This window comes from Mobula birostris, chromosome 20 (genome assembly GCF_030028105.1).
Source record: "Mobula birostris isolate sMobBir1 chromosome 20, sMobBir1.hap1, whole genome shotgun sequence".
NCBI classification, from domain to species: Eukaryota; Metazoa; Chordata; class Chondrichthyes; order Myliobatiformes; family Myliobatidae; genus Mobula; species Mobula birostris.
In genome coordinates this window covers 62,742,914-62,756,439 of record NC_092389.1, presented here as the reverse complement: position 1 = coordinate 62,756,439, position 13,526 = coordinate 62,742,914, and the positions used below count along the sequence as shown (strand labels likewise).

The window sequence follows — 13,526 nt, the reverse complement described above, 5'->3', positions numbered from 1 at the left end:
GATGTGCCAGACGGCTTAAATCGGCTCCTGGGACTTATGGTCTTATGCTCTTATGTTCTGTAGATTTTCTCAGTGTCCGCAGCAAAATGCTTGTCGGGGTTGTCTGTACTCTGATAATAAAATGTACTTTGAAGTTTGAGTTTCGGGGAAATTCCTTTGATTCTGAGAACAAACTGTGATTGGCGGCAGCAGCCCGTCCTCAGACACACTCACAGCCAATCAGCGGCACAGCTGGGAGAGTCTTGCTTCCATTGGTTGAGGGGTGTCAGTGGGCGGGACGCTGAACTTCCGCAGCGGTGCGGGGTTTGGAACCGAGAGCGAGTGGACCCGGGGAGAGGCCGGAGATTGGGAGCTGCACGTCGGGTAACGGCTGCAACACCGGCCGGGTGAATCATCCGATGGCAGAGCTGAAGAGACTGGCGGAGATTCCGTGAGATGTTTCAGTTGCACGGAGGATGCCCGGTCTTTCCCTGCCGTGGATCGGGGCCTGTTGTCTGGAGTTCTACCCCGGACCGGTCTGCTGCTGCTGGGCGACGGGAGCTGGCCCGCAGCGGCTGCTGATGGATCTCTGGAGCTCTCACCGCTCCCCTGTGCAACCGGACAGGCTAAGGCCAAGGTAAGAACAAGGCGCAAAGGTCAGTTTGTGCTTTAGAAAATAAGAAACAGGAGCCGGGTTAAAAATTGACAGCAGTAAAAATACCCGAAATGCCATTTTTAAACCGATTTTTTTTTTCATTTTTCTTCATTTTGGGTCACGTTAGGAAAAGCCATCAAAAAGCCACAGTGTTCCATGTACGCTGGGTGATAGTCCTTCAAATAGTTCACCCCGGTCTTTTTGGGCACCGGTATGATTGCCGCCATTTTGTATGTGTATGTGTGTGTTTGTGTGTCCAAATGTTTGAAACAGTGAAACAGAGAATCCGAGGCTTCCCAGTTCGATCCAGCAATGTTCCCAGTAACTGTGGTCACAGAGATGGGACGGCCATTCAGATCAGAACAAAATAATTCACCCAGCAGTTGGTGAACCTTCAGAACTCACAACCCACTCTTGTGTTTGAGAGAGACATTCACAAATTTAAATGTGCGATTTAAAGTTTACAAAGTAAATTTATTATCAAAACTTTAAACATGTCATCATGCACAATCCTAGATTCATTTTTTGGGGGCAAATTCAGCAAATCCAAGAGCCATTATAGAATCACTGACAGACCAAACCCAACAGGACAGACAAAAACCTAAGTGCAAAAGACAATAAACTGCAAATATAAAGGAAAAATAATAATAAATAAATGAGAAATAAAGATCAAGAACATGGGATAAAGAGTCCTTGAAAGTGAGTCCAGAGGTTGTGGGAACAGTTCAGTTATAGGGTTACTGAATTTCAGTGAAGTTATGCTCTCTGGATCAAGAGCCTAATGGTTCAGGGGTAGTAACTGTTTCTGACCTGGTGGTGTGGGCCTGAGGATCCTGCACCCTCTTCTTGATGGCAGCAGTGAGAAGGGAGCATGTCCTTGGTGTCTGTGGGGGTGTGGGTGTCCTTCATAGAAACATAGAAAATAGGCGCAGGTGTAGGCCATTCGACCCTTTGAGCCTGCACCGCCATTCAGTATGATCATGGCTGATCATCCAACTCAGAACCCTGTACCAGCCTTCCCTCCATACCCCCTGATCCCTTCAGCCACACGGGCCATATCTAACTACCTCTTAAATATAGCCAATGAACTGGGCTCAACTGTTTCCTGTGGCAGAGAATTCCACAGATTCACCACTCTCTATGTGAAGAAGTTTTTCCTAATCTCGGTCCTAAAAGGCTTCCCCTTTATCCTCAAACTGTGACACCTCATTCTGGACTTCCCCAACATCGGGAACAATCTTCCTGCATCTAGTCTGTCCAATCCCTTTAGGATTTTATACGTTTCAATAAGATCCCCCCTCAATCTTCTACATTCCAATGAGTATGAGCCTAGTCGATCCAGTCTTTCATCATATGAAAGTCCTGCCATCCCAGGAATGAATCTGGTGAACCTTCTTTGTACTCCCTCTATGGCAAGGATGTCTTTCCTCAGATTAGGGGATCAAAACTGCACACAATACTCCAGGTGTGATCTCACCAAGGCCTTGTACAACTGCAGTAGTACCTCCCTGCTCCTGTACTTGAATCCTCTCGCTATAAATGCCAGCATACCATTCGCCTTTTTCACTGCCTGCTGTACCTGCATGTCCACTTTCAATGACTGGTGTACAATGACACCCAGGTCTCGTTGCACCTCACCTTTGCCTAATCGGCCACGATTCAGGTAGTAATCTGTTTCCTGTTTTTGCCATTGAAGTGGATAACCTCACATTTATGCACATTAATTTGCATCTGCCATGAATTTGCCCACTCACCCAACCTATCCGAGTCACCCTGCATACTCTTAGCATCCTCCTCACAGCTAACACTGCCACCCAGCTTCGTGTAATCCGCAAACTTGGAGATGCTGCATTTCATTCCCTCATCCAAGTCATTAATACATATTGTAAACAACTGGGGTCCCAGCACTGAGCCTTGCAGTACCCCACTAGTCACTGCCTGCCATTCTGAAAAGGTCCCGTTTATTCCCACTCTTTGCTTCCTGTCTGCTAACCAATTCTCGATCCACATCAATACCTTACCCCCCAGTACCGTGTGCTTTAAGTTTGCACACTAATCTCCTGTGTGGGACCTTGTCAAAAGCCTTTTGAAAATCCAAATATACCACATCCACTTGTTCTCCCCTAACCACTCTAATAGTTACATCCTCAAAAAATTCTATGAGATTCGTCAGACATGATTTTCCTTTCACAAATCCATGCTGACTTTGTCCGATGATTTCACCGCTTTCCAAATGTGCTGTTATCACATCCTTGATAAATGACTCTAGCATTTTCCCCACCACCAATGTTAGGCTAACTGGTCTATAATTCCCCGGTTTCTCTCTCCCTCCTTTTTTAAAAAGTGGGGTTACATTAGCCACCCTCCAATCCTGAGGAACCAGTCCAGAATCTAAAGAATTTTGAAAAATTATCACTAATGCATCCACTATTTCTTGGGCTACTTCCTTAAGCATTCTGGGATGCAGACCATCTGGCCCTGGAGTTTTATCTGCCTTTAATCCCTTCAATTTACCTAACACCACTTCCCTACTAACATGTATTTCCCTCAGTTCCTCCATTTCACTGGACCCTCTGTCCCCTACTATTTCTGGAAGATTATTTATGTCCTCCTTAGTGAAGACATTCAATTAGTTATTCAATTGGTCTGCCATGTCCTTGTTCCCCATAATCAATTCACCTGTTTCTGTCTGTAAGGGACCTACATTTGTCTTAACCAATCTTTTTTTTTCACATATCTATAAAAGCTTTTACAGTCAGTTTTTATGTTCTCTGCCAGTTTTCTCTCATAATCTCTTTTCCCTTTTCTAATTAAGCCCTTTGTCCACCTGTGCTGGACTCTGAATTTCTCCCATTCCTCAGGTGAGCCACTTTTTCTGGCTAATTTGTACATTTTTTTCTTTGGAATTGATACTATCCCTAATTTCCCTTGTCAGCCACGGGTGCACTACCTTCCTTGATTTATTCTTTTGCCAAACTGGGATGAACAATTGTTGTAGTTCATCCATGCAACCTTTAAATGCTTGCCATTGCATATCCACCGTCAATCCTTTAAGTGTCATTTGCCAGACTGTCTTAGCTAATTCACGTCTCATACCTTCAAACTTACCCTTCTTTAAGTTCAGAACCTTTGTTTCTGAATTAACTATGTCACTCTCCATCTTAATGAAAAATTCCACCATATGGTCACTCCTACCCAAGGGGCGTCTCATGACAAGATTGCTAATTAACCCTTCCTCATTGCTCAATGCCCAGTCTAGAGTGGCCTGCTTTGTAGTTGGTTTCTCGACATGTTGGTTCAAAAAACCATCCCGCATACATTCCAAGAAATCCTCTCCCTCAGCACCTTTACCAGTTTGGTTCACCCAATCTATATGTAGATTGAAGTCACCCATTATAACTGCTGTTCCCTTATTGCACACATTTCTAATTTCCTGTTTAATGCCATCCCCAACATCACTACTACTGTTAGGTGGCCTGTACACAACTCCCACCAGCGTTTTCTGCCCCTTAGTGTTATGCAGCTCTACCCATATTGATTCCACATCCTCTTGGCTAATGTCTTTCCTTTCTATTGCGTTAACCTCCTCTCTAACCAGCAATGCTACCCCACCTCCTTTTCCTACATGTCTATCTGTCCTGAATATTGAATATCCCTGAATGTTGAGTTCCCATCCTTGGTCACCCTGGAGCCATGTCTCTGTGATCCCAGCTATATCATATTCAATAATAACAATCTGCACTTTTAATTCATCCACCTTGTTACGAATGCTCCTTGCATAGACACACAAAGCCTTCAGGGTTGCTTTTACAACACTCTTGGCCCTTATACAATTATGTTGAAAAGTGGCCCTTTTTCATGCTTGCCCTGGATTTGTCGGCCTGCCACTTTTACTTTTCTCCTTACTACTTTTTGCTTCTACCCTCATCTTACACCCCTCTGGCTCTCTGCACTTGTTCCCGTCCCCCTGTTGTGAACTAACCTCCTCTCTCATAGTCTCTTTAATTTGATTCCCACCCCCCAACCATTCTAGTTTAAAGTCACCTCAGTAGCCCTTGCAAATCTCCCCGCCAGGATATTGGTCCCCCTAGGATTCAAGTGTAACCCGTCCTTTTTGAACAGGTCACACCTGCGCCAAAAGAGGTCCCAGTGATCGAAAAACTTGAATCCCTGCCCCCTGCTCCAATCCCTCAGCCACGCATTTATCCTCCACCTCATCGCATTCCTACTCTCACTGTCGCGTGGCACAGGCAGTAATCCCGAGATTACTACCTTTGCGGTCCTTTTTCTCAACTCCCTTCCTAGCTCCCTATATTCTCCTTTCAGGATCTCATCCCTTTTCCTACCTATGTCATTGGTACCTATATGTACCACGACCTCTAGCTCCTCACCCTCCCAGTTCAGCATATCTTGGACACGATCAGAAATCTCCCGGACCCTGGCACCAGGGAGGCAAACTACCATCCGGGTCTCTGGACTGCATCCACAGAATCGCCTATCTGACCCCCTTACTATCGAGTCCCCGATTACAACTGCCCTCCTCTTCCTTCCCCTACCTTTCTGAGCTACAGGGCCGGACTCTGTGCCGGAGGCACGGCCACTGTCGCTTCCCCCAGGTAAGCTGTCCCCCCCCAACAGTACTCAAACAGGAGTACCTATTGTCAAGGGGCACAGCCACTGGGTACTCTCTATTACCTGACTCTTCCCCTTCCCCCTCCTAACCATGACCCACTGGTCTGCCTCCCATGGCCCTGGTGTGACCACCTGCCTGTAACTCCTCTCTATCAACTCCTCACTCTCCCTGACCAGACGAAGGTCATCGAGCTGCAGCTCCAGTTCCCTGACGCGGTCCCTTAGGAGCTGCATCTCGGCGCACCTGGCGCAGATGTGGACGTCCAGGAGGCTGGGAGACTCCGGGACCTCCCACATCCAGCACCGAGAACAACAAACTGCCCTCACACTCATACTGCCCCTCTCCTCAAATAACAACAAAAAATGAATGCCAAACCCTCTTCGCCTTGCCCGTTTCCGCCTAAGCCCGTTGAGCCGAAGCCCTTAAGGCTTCCTCTTATGAGAATAGGTTAGGTGAACTCTGCCTTTTCTCCTTGGAGCGACGGCAGTTTCTAAGATGATGACAGGCATTGATCGTGTGGATAGTCAGAGGCTTTTTCTCAGGACTGAAATGGCTAACACGACAGGGCACTCTTTTAAGATGCTTGGAGGCAGGTATACAGGATGTGTAAGGGGTAGGTTTTATACGAAGAGAGTGGTCAGTCCGTGGAATGGGCTGACGGCAACGGTGCTGTAGTGGGATACGACAGGGTCTTTTAGGAGAATCCTGGATTGGTACATGGAGCTCAAAAAAACAGAGGTCTATGGGTAACCCCAGGTAATTTCTAAAGTAAGTACATGTTTGGCACAGCATTGTGGGCCGAAAGGCCTGTATTGTGTTGCAGGTTTTCCATGTTTCTCTGTTTCTAACATTCGCTGCTGCTACTTGAAAGGTTAACTGACATTCATATTAACTAATTGTCATGTGTGTTCTCCTTTGACCGACAGGCACCACAGCCAGTGACAGTAGGAGACAGAGGTGTGTCTGATCTACGATCGGCCCTGTGGAAATCTGCCCCACTCTCAGCCCCTCCTCTTACGCTGTCAATATTGGACGACAACTTCCAAGATGACCTGGTGGCCCCGGCTGATATGCGGCTGCTGCAGAATGAGCGCGCTGATCGACGGGAGGTGTCGTTCCTATGCAAAGCGGGCATTTGTGAAATGTGCACAACAGTTTCTATTATAAGCAATTCGTGTTATTTTCACCGTTTACATTACACTACAAATGCAACGTGATAGTGGGGGCTGTGGTGGTGGAGGAGAAATCAGTGTTCCATCACCCTCTGCTTTGGGATCAGTGCACAGTCAATATCCAGTCTCCTTTTGATTTGAGTTCTCCAGTCCCGGCTGCAAGAGTCGTGAATCCTTATTGTGCCTTTCCAGGTTAAACAAGTCCTCACTGAGGCCACCGACTGGAGATGCACACAGTACTCCAGCCGTGGTCTCACCAACATGGAACAGAGCAGCAGGGGAACAGGCCCTTCTGCTCTCTGTGCTGTTCTGAACCAACTAAACTGGTCTTTCCACGCCTTATTAAACCATTCCCTTCTGCAAACACATCGACATTGCTGCATTCCCCACACATTAATGTGGTATCCAATTCCCCCTTTCTCATTTGCTTCCTTCAGCAACCCTGGCCTTCATTCCAGACATACATCACTATGAGTATGAAAAGAAAGCTTGCAAAGCACATTTCCTCTAAACATTCTGAGTCAAGTTTAACATTACTGTCATGGATAAGTGTTTTTTGTATAGCAGCAGTGTAGGAAAAATACAAAATTATATTAAATTATGAAATAAATAAAGAGTACAAATAGGGCTGATGAGCCAGTGCCCCCCCAACTAAAATATATGCCCTCTAGTATTAGACAATTCATCCTCAGGGAAATAAGTACAGGCTGTCCATTCTGCCTGCATCTCCCATATTGCGATAAACTCCTGTCAAGCCTCCCTCGCCCTCTGCAGATCCAGAGAATATATCCCTTAATTGTCCAATCTCTCCCTATCCAGGCCACGCCCTGTTAAGCCTTTTCTACTCAACGTCAAAATCATCCACATCTTTTGCTGGAATAGAATGCAATCGTCCAGATGTAGTTAAATTAGAGGTTTATAAATCTGCAACGTAACTACCTGTCACCGAACTTCCTGCCTCGATTACTAACGGTAACTGGCCCACGCCGCATTTATCAACCCCAACAAGCAGATACTTTAGGAGTGTATTGAACTCAGATCCCAAGATCCCTCTGCAGATCAACACTGACATCGACACAGGCCAAGCTCGCAAGCCACCACAATTCTGGTGAATCTCCTCTGCAGTCTTCCAGCCCAAAACATCCTTTGTACAGAATGCTAACCAGAACTGAATGTGACATTTCAAGAAATTTAGCAGTCAAAAGAATGAAGTCGACCATTCGGACGAGACCCTTGCTCCCTCGGCCCACCCATTCCATGCCGAACGGGTACACACCAAACTCGCCCCATAATCCTGTGTTTGTCGCTTCTCCTCGGGGACAGCAATTAACTTGTTTGCACATTTCAGTTGCGTAGACGCAGCGGCTGAAAGATCCTTTCCCTCTTGTAAGAGTCTAAAACTAAACCTTTCCTATCCTGTATTAACCACAATGTCTTTCAAATTTGTATAAGTACAGGACCACAAAGGTGGTAATGTCTCTTAAAGAACAGAAAGGCGGATAATTTCCCCAAAGCCTGGTGGGATACAGTGGACAGATTAGGAGATTGGGCAAGAAAGTGGCAAGTGAAATACAATGTTTGAAAATGCATGATCATGCACTTTGGTAGTGGAAATACATGTGCGGACCATTTTCAAAATGGGGAGAAAATCCAAAAATCTGAGATGCAAAGGAACTTGGGGGTACTTGTACAGAATGCCCCAAAGCCTTGCATGTTACGTCTGTGGTGAGGAATGCAAATGCCATGTTATCATTCATTTCAAGAGCTCGATAATACAACTGCAAGGATGTGATTCTGAGGCCTCACCTTGAGAATTGTGAACACTTTAGGCCCCTCGTCTTGGAAAAAATTGCTCCAGCATTGGAAAGAGTCCAGAGGAGTTTCACAAGGATGAGTCCAGGAGTGATATGGTTATCGTATGAAGAACATTTGATGGCTCTGGGTCATTACTCGCTAGAATTCAGCAGGATGAGGGGGAAACTTTTCGAATGTTGAAAGGCCTAGACAGATAAGATGTGGAAAGTTTGTTTCCCATGGTGGGAGACTCTAGGACAAAAGGGCACAGCCTCAGGATAGAGGGGCATCCATTCAGAGCAAAGATATGGATATTTTGTTTAGTCAAAGGGTGATGAAATTGTTGTCAGTTGCAGCTATGGAGGACAGGGCGTTGGGTGTGTTTAAGGCAAAGGTTGATACCTTCGTTATTAGACATGGCATCAATGGTTATGCGGAGAAGGCCGGGAATTGGGGTTGAGGAGGAGAAAAATAAGATTAGCCATGATTTAACAGCGGACCAGACTCAATTGGCTAGAGGGCTTAATTTTGTTCCTGTGCCTTATCATCTTATGAAAGGGCACAGGCCGCCGTCAGGTAAGTTGTGAAGGTTTTGAGAAAATTTTGCTGGAAGTCATATTGTGATAATATTGGAAGGGATATTAAACTTGCAGATGTTTGAGGAAAGATTAAGGTAATGGGGTGTTCGTAGGGATCCAAATATTCCAGTATTGATTGACGAGTGTAAATTGATTGTACCTGAAAAAAGGAAGGTTTAGTTCCTGGCTGTGTCATTTTCTGCGATTCATAATCAAGATAAATTGAGTGAAGAGATTCAGTAATACCGGGATGAGGTTCTAAGTGAAAACAGCAGGTAAATGGATGATCATTGCAGCTTTCAGTTGCTAAATCACAATGTATGTGTTTTACAAATAGCATTAATAGACCGGCACTGGAATTGAACTCGGTGGCTCAAACTCCTGAAGAAGTGTTGGTGGTAGGATTTCTTGCCACGTGGATGGAAAATAAGCTGCCATAGAAGCAGTGTATCACTAATATTATCGATAAATGCAAAGGAGCATTAAATATACTTGTGTCTTCGTGGATTTTTCTGGGGTGCTGCATGAAAATATTTATTGACCATTTAGATTTGTGCAATCAAATCTGTTCTTGATAATGGCTGCGTGGTTTATGGATCAGCTTCCTCTTCCATTTTAAAATATCTGGATGTGATAAAGGCACAGACTTTAAACTTGTGTTGTGGTGCAGTGAGATGGCCCGCTGTTTCGGATTGACTGGTTGAAATCGGAAGCACCTTTTCAATTGTGGAGGTTGCAGCTGTCAGATTGAACTTCAGGCGGCGGAGGAATCATCATCCTGATGAAGGTGTGTTGCTGGGCTGTTGGGAACATCACAATAACAGTGTTTTTAATCTTGGGTATCATGCTTGGAATATGGGTTAGTTGGATTATTCAGGCTGCCCCACGGCAGCTTTCTCGGTAAACCCAACTTGTTTATTCCAATGCATTTTCCTGATTTTAGGTTACTGGATTTAATAAAATCTAAGGGTGTTAACTGGGATGCTGATGTAGCTGCTTTTGTGCACGAATTATAGGTGACAATAAGGAAACAACGTACCAAACATTTAGCAGCATTTTCAGCAGAATTAGTTGCTATCATTGTAGGCACACTTGTCCACGTAAGGTTGTAATTTGTTCAGCTTTTTTTGGGGTTTGATGTGCCTTAAAACAAGTCATTCCATCAGTAGGTCAGATTTAATGTCAGAAACTCATCAAACTTTATTTCGCATACGAGGTATTGGTTTCCAGATTGACATTGTCCGGGTCCCTGCACATTGAGTGTTGAGGTGGACGAGCTGTTTGACCGTTCAGCGACAAAAGCTGTTCATTGTTCAGCTGTGGATATCGACCTTTATCGAAGCAAATCAGAAGCTAAGGGTAGCTTATTTGTGTAGATTTGCCTCGATTTTTGGGGCATGTCGGCAAATATGAGCTGTACACTGAACTGGCGTGTACGCAGATTCGTGGGTGCATACAGATTTGTGGTGTGCCGACAGATATGGCGGTGCACACAGATTTGGGTGTGTCGCGGATTTAGGGGTGCACATGGATTTTGGAGGTTTCGGTGGATTTCGGGGATTTTTTGACGTATATCAAGGTTGTTTCATTTGTAGATACTTTAATAATAAATACACTTAAAACATTGAACTTTGTTCCTGCTATTTGTGAGGTGTAGACAGCTATTTTGCGAACTGTTCGAAATGCATCCTACTCTGGAATAATCTGATTGGAATGTAAAAGTTTCTGCGGGCCGGGGAGCGCCCAGCATGGGGGTGCATGAAGACACGGTGAGCAGTAGGGCCCGGAGGAGTCGGTAGAACAGAGGAATCAGGAAACACAGATTCATAATTCATTGAAAGTGGCGTCACCGCTAGAGAGAATCGTACAGAAAGATGTAGGCACATTTACCTTCATAAATCAAAATATTGAGTACAAGAGATGGGAATATATGTTTAAGTTGTATAAAACGTTTATGAGTCCTAATCTGGAGTATTGTGTGCAGCATTTGTTACCTGCCTGCAGGAAAAATATCAATAAAACTGAAAGAATGCCGAGAATATTTACAATATGTTTGCCGGGATTTGAGTTCGGAGTTGTAAGGGATAGTTAAATAGGTTTGGACTTTAATCCCTGGAATTTAAGCAAATGATGTGAAATTTCATAGAGGTATACAAATTATGACTGATATAGACAAGGTAAATGCAGGCAAGATTTTTCCACTGAGGTTGGGTGAGGCTGGGACCAGAGTTCTCTGTTCAAGAGTGAAAGAAGAAAAGTGCCAGCGGAAGTGGAGGATGTGGTTTTGATTGCATGGAAGAGAGGTTTGGATACCGACACAGATGGGATGGGTATTGAGGGCCATTTTCGAGGTGATGTCATGAAACTCGGGAAAATAACAATTTGGTACGGACTAGATAGCGGAAAACGGTCAGATTCATTTTTATAGTGCTCTGTCACGCCAAATAATTTGTAGATGAGGGAACTGGTTGGCTCTGTTGTCTGTGAAGGAAGTAGGATGATTTAAAATGTTTTGGTGGGGTATAGAAGTGTATAGGTGCTGGGCATCCTTGATCAAAATAAGGCGATCAGGGCAGGGATTTTAAAGTTGTCCAGCAGTTCGAGAGCATGTGAAGTTCATGGAGGGAGATGTGAAGGGACTGAACAAAAGGTGATAAAATGAATTTGAGGTACACGGACACGTCAGATCGGGCAAGAGCAGGCAGAGACAAAAGTAACAAAACCCATTCACACGCACTTACACACATAGGCAGACAAATATATAGAGACAGAGACCAAAATACATACACAGATACAGAGTAACATACACACATAGATTCCCAAATACACACACACACACACACACACACACACACACACACACACACACACACACACACACACACACACACACCTGCAGTATCACATTTGCCTTCCCAGGTCCCCACTTTGCTCTGTGTGCTTTCCATATTCGATAGCTTTGAATATAATGTCTCCCTTATTTTTCTAAACTGAGCAGCACAGGCCCAGAGCCATCAAACTCTCCTCATGGGTTCACTCTTTCATGCCTTCTTCATCCTCCGCAAATGTATTTAGCAGAGACTGTCCGAGCTCTCCGCTCTTCAGAAGTAAGCCTACGATATTGTTGTATTCGTTACAAACAATGCAGTGCTGTATAGTTCCCTGAGCCAGTGTACACACGTCTCTCTGGTGTCCTGAAGGGATTCTTCCACACTAGCCACGTGTTCCCAGTCGTCAAGCCGTCACGACAAAGACCGGGCGCTGTCCTCCAGCTGGTCTCTGACCCAAACACACACAGACACACAACAAGACGGACAGACACATAGGTGGACACATATAAACACACAGAGATGCAAACATTCAGATATACTTTAATAATTAATACATTTTGAACTTTGAACGTTTTAAGATGGGGCAGCTATCTTCTGAACTGTTTGAAATGATTTTTGCTCTGGAATAAACCGATGTGCATGTGGGGATGTCAGCGGGTTTGGGGTGCAAATTGATGTGCGGATGTGCGCAGATTTCAGAGTGTCTCAGTAAATATGGGGGTGCACACTGATTTGAGGATGCATGAACGTTGGGAGGGTGCACAGGGATTTGGGAGTGCACAATGATTTGGGGTTGCACACAAGTTTGAATGTGTCCGCGAGCTTGGGGATGCACACGGATTTGGGGTGTCCGTGGAACTGTGGGTGTGATGAATCTCAAGGTTGTTTCATTCACAGATATTTTAATAACTGATGTATTTTGAACCTTGAACTTGCTATTTGATTTAAGGTGGAAAATCTACTTTGTGAATTGTTTCAGATGATTCTTGTTCTAGGATAATCTAATGTGTATGTGGAGTTGTCAGCAGGTTTGCGGTGCGCAGGGATCTGGGAACGTTGGTGGATTTGGGGGTGTCGGCAGTGTTGGGGGTGTGCATGGATTTCGAGGAGACCACTGAGTTAGGGATTGCAAGCGGGTTTTGGAGTGCCCACAGATCTGCGGATGCTGTGACGAACCCCGTGACGGGAATAAAGAACCAGAAAAGATGGAAAACACTTTGGAGTCTAGGATTGCTATAAACTAATAATATTTATTAATAACTACGCAACACAGTAATATAAATGTGCATAATACAAATAGGTTAGCAATTATATATATATAAGTACATCAATCAGAAAGTGTGGAAATATATGTATGAAAAACCAAGTTTCTTTATGTCTAGGGGTAAAAAGTTACTGTCTAACGATGATGAGTAAAGTTCAGTTCAGTTCATGGTATTTAGTTCAGTAGCGTGGGGTGGGGGAGGGGAGAGAGAGAGAGAGAGAGAGAGGGAGGGAGGGGGAGAGTTGAATCTTCAGGTGAGCTGATGCCGTCGATCTTCTCGTCGTCCGCCGAAATCCTTCACAAGTCACCGACTGTGACTGTAACAAAGGGGGGACCGGTTTTCTGTGGTGGAGCTGTCACCTCGGCAAGGGTGGACACATAGACAACTCCCCACCAGTCAACCCCTTCTCCTTCACTGGAAGAGCAATTAGGTCGATTCGCCTGATCGATCCTCCAAAACCCACTTTCTCTGCGGGCACAGCAATGCTCATTCAGTGTCCAGATCATGTGTCTGAGATCTATATCATCTGACCTCCTATTTATCTCACCGTGCTGAGCATCACCTGTAATTCAAAGAGTCCCTCCTTCCTTTGTCTGTGAAGAAATGCAAGCAGGCAATA

General features: G+C 44.9%; 1 protein-coding gene and 1 long non-coding RNA gene across 2 annotated transcripts in view; both read left to right on the top strand.

The window, feature by feature from the left end:
* LOC140185292 (zinc-binding protein A33-like) overlaps nucleotides 1-13,526 on the top strand; it is a 149,680-nt gene that overhangs the window by 113,547 nt on the left and 22,607 nt on the right. The window lies entirely within an intron of this gene.
* Nucleotides 223-10,440, top strand: LOC140185394 (uncharacterized). Its single transcript, XR_011882587.1, has 2 exons — nucleotides 223-616; nucleotides 6,194-10,440. It is a non-coding gene; the product is annotated as an uncharacterized lncRNA (long non-coding RNA).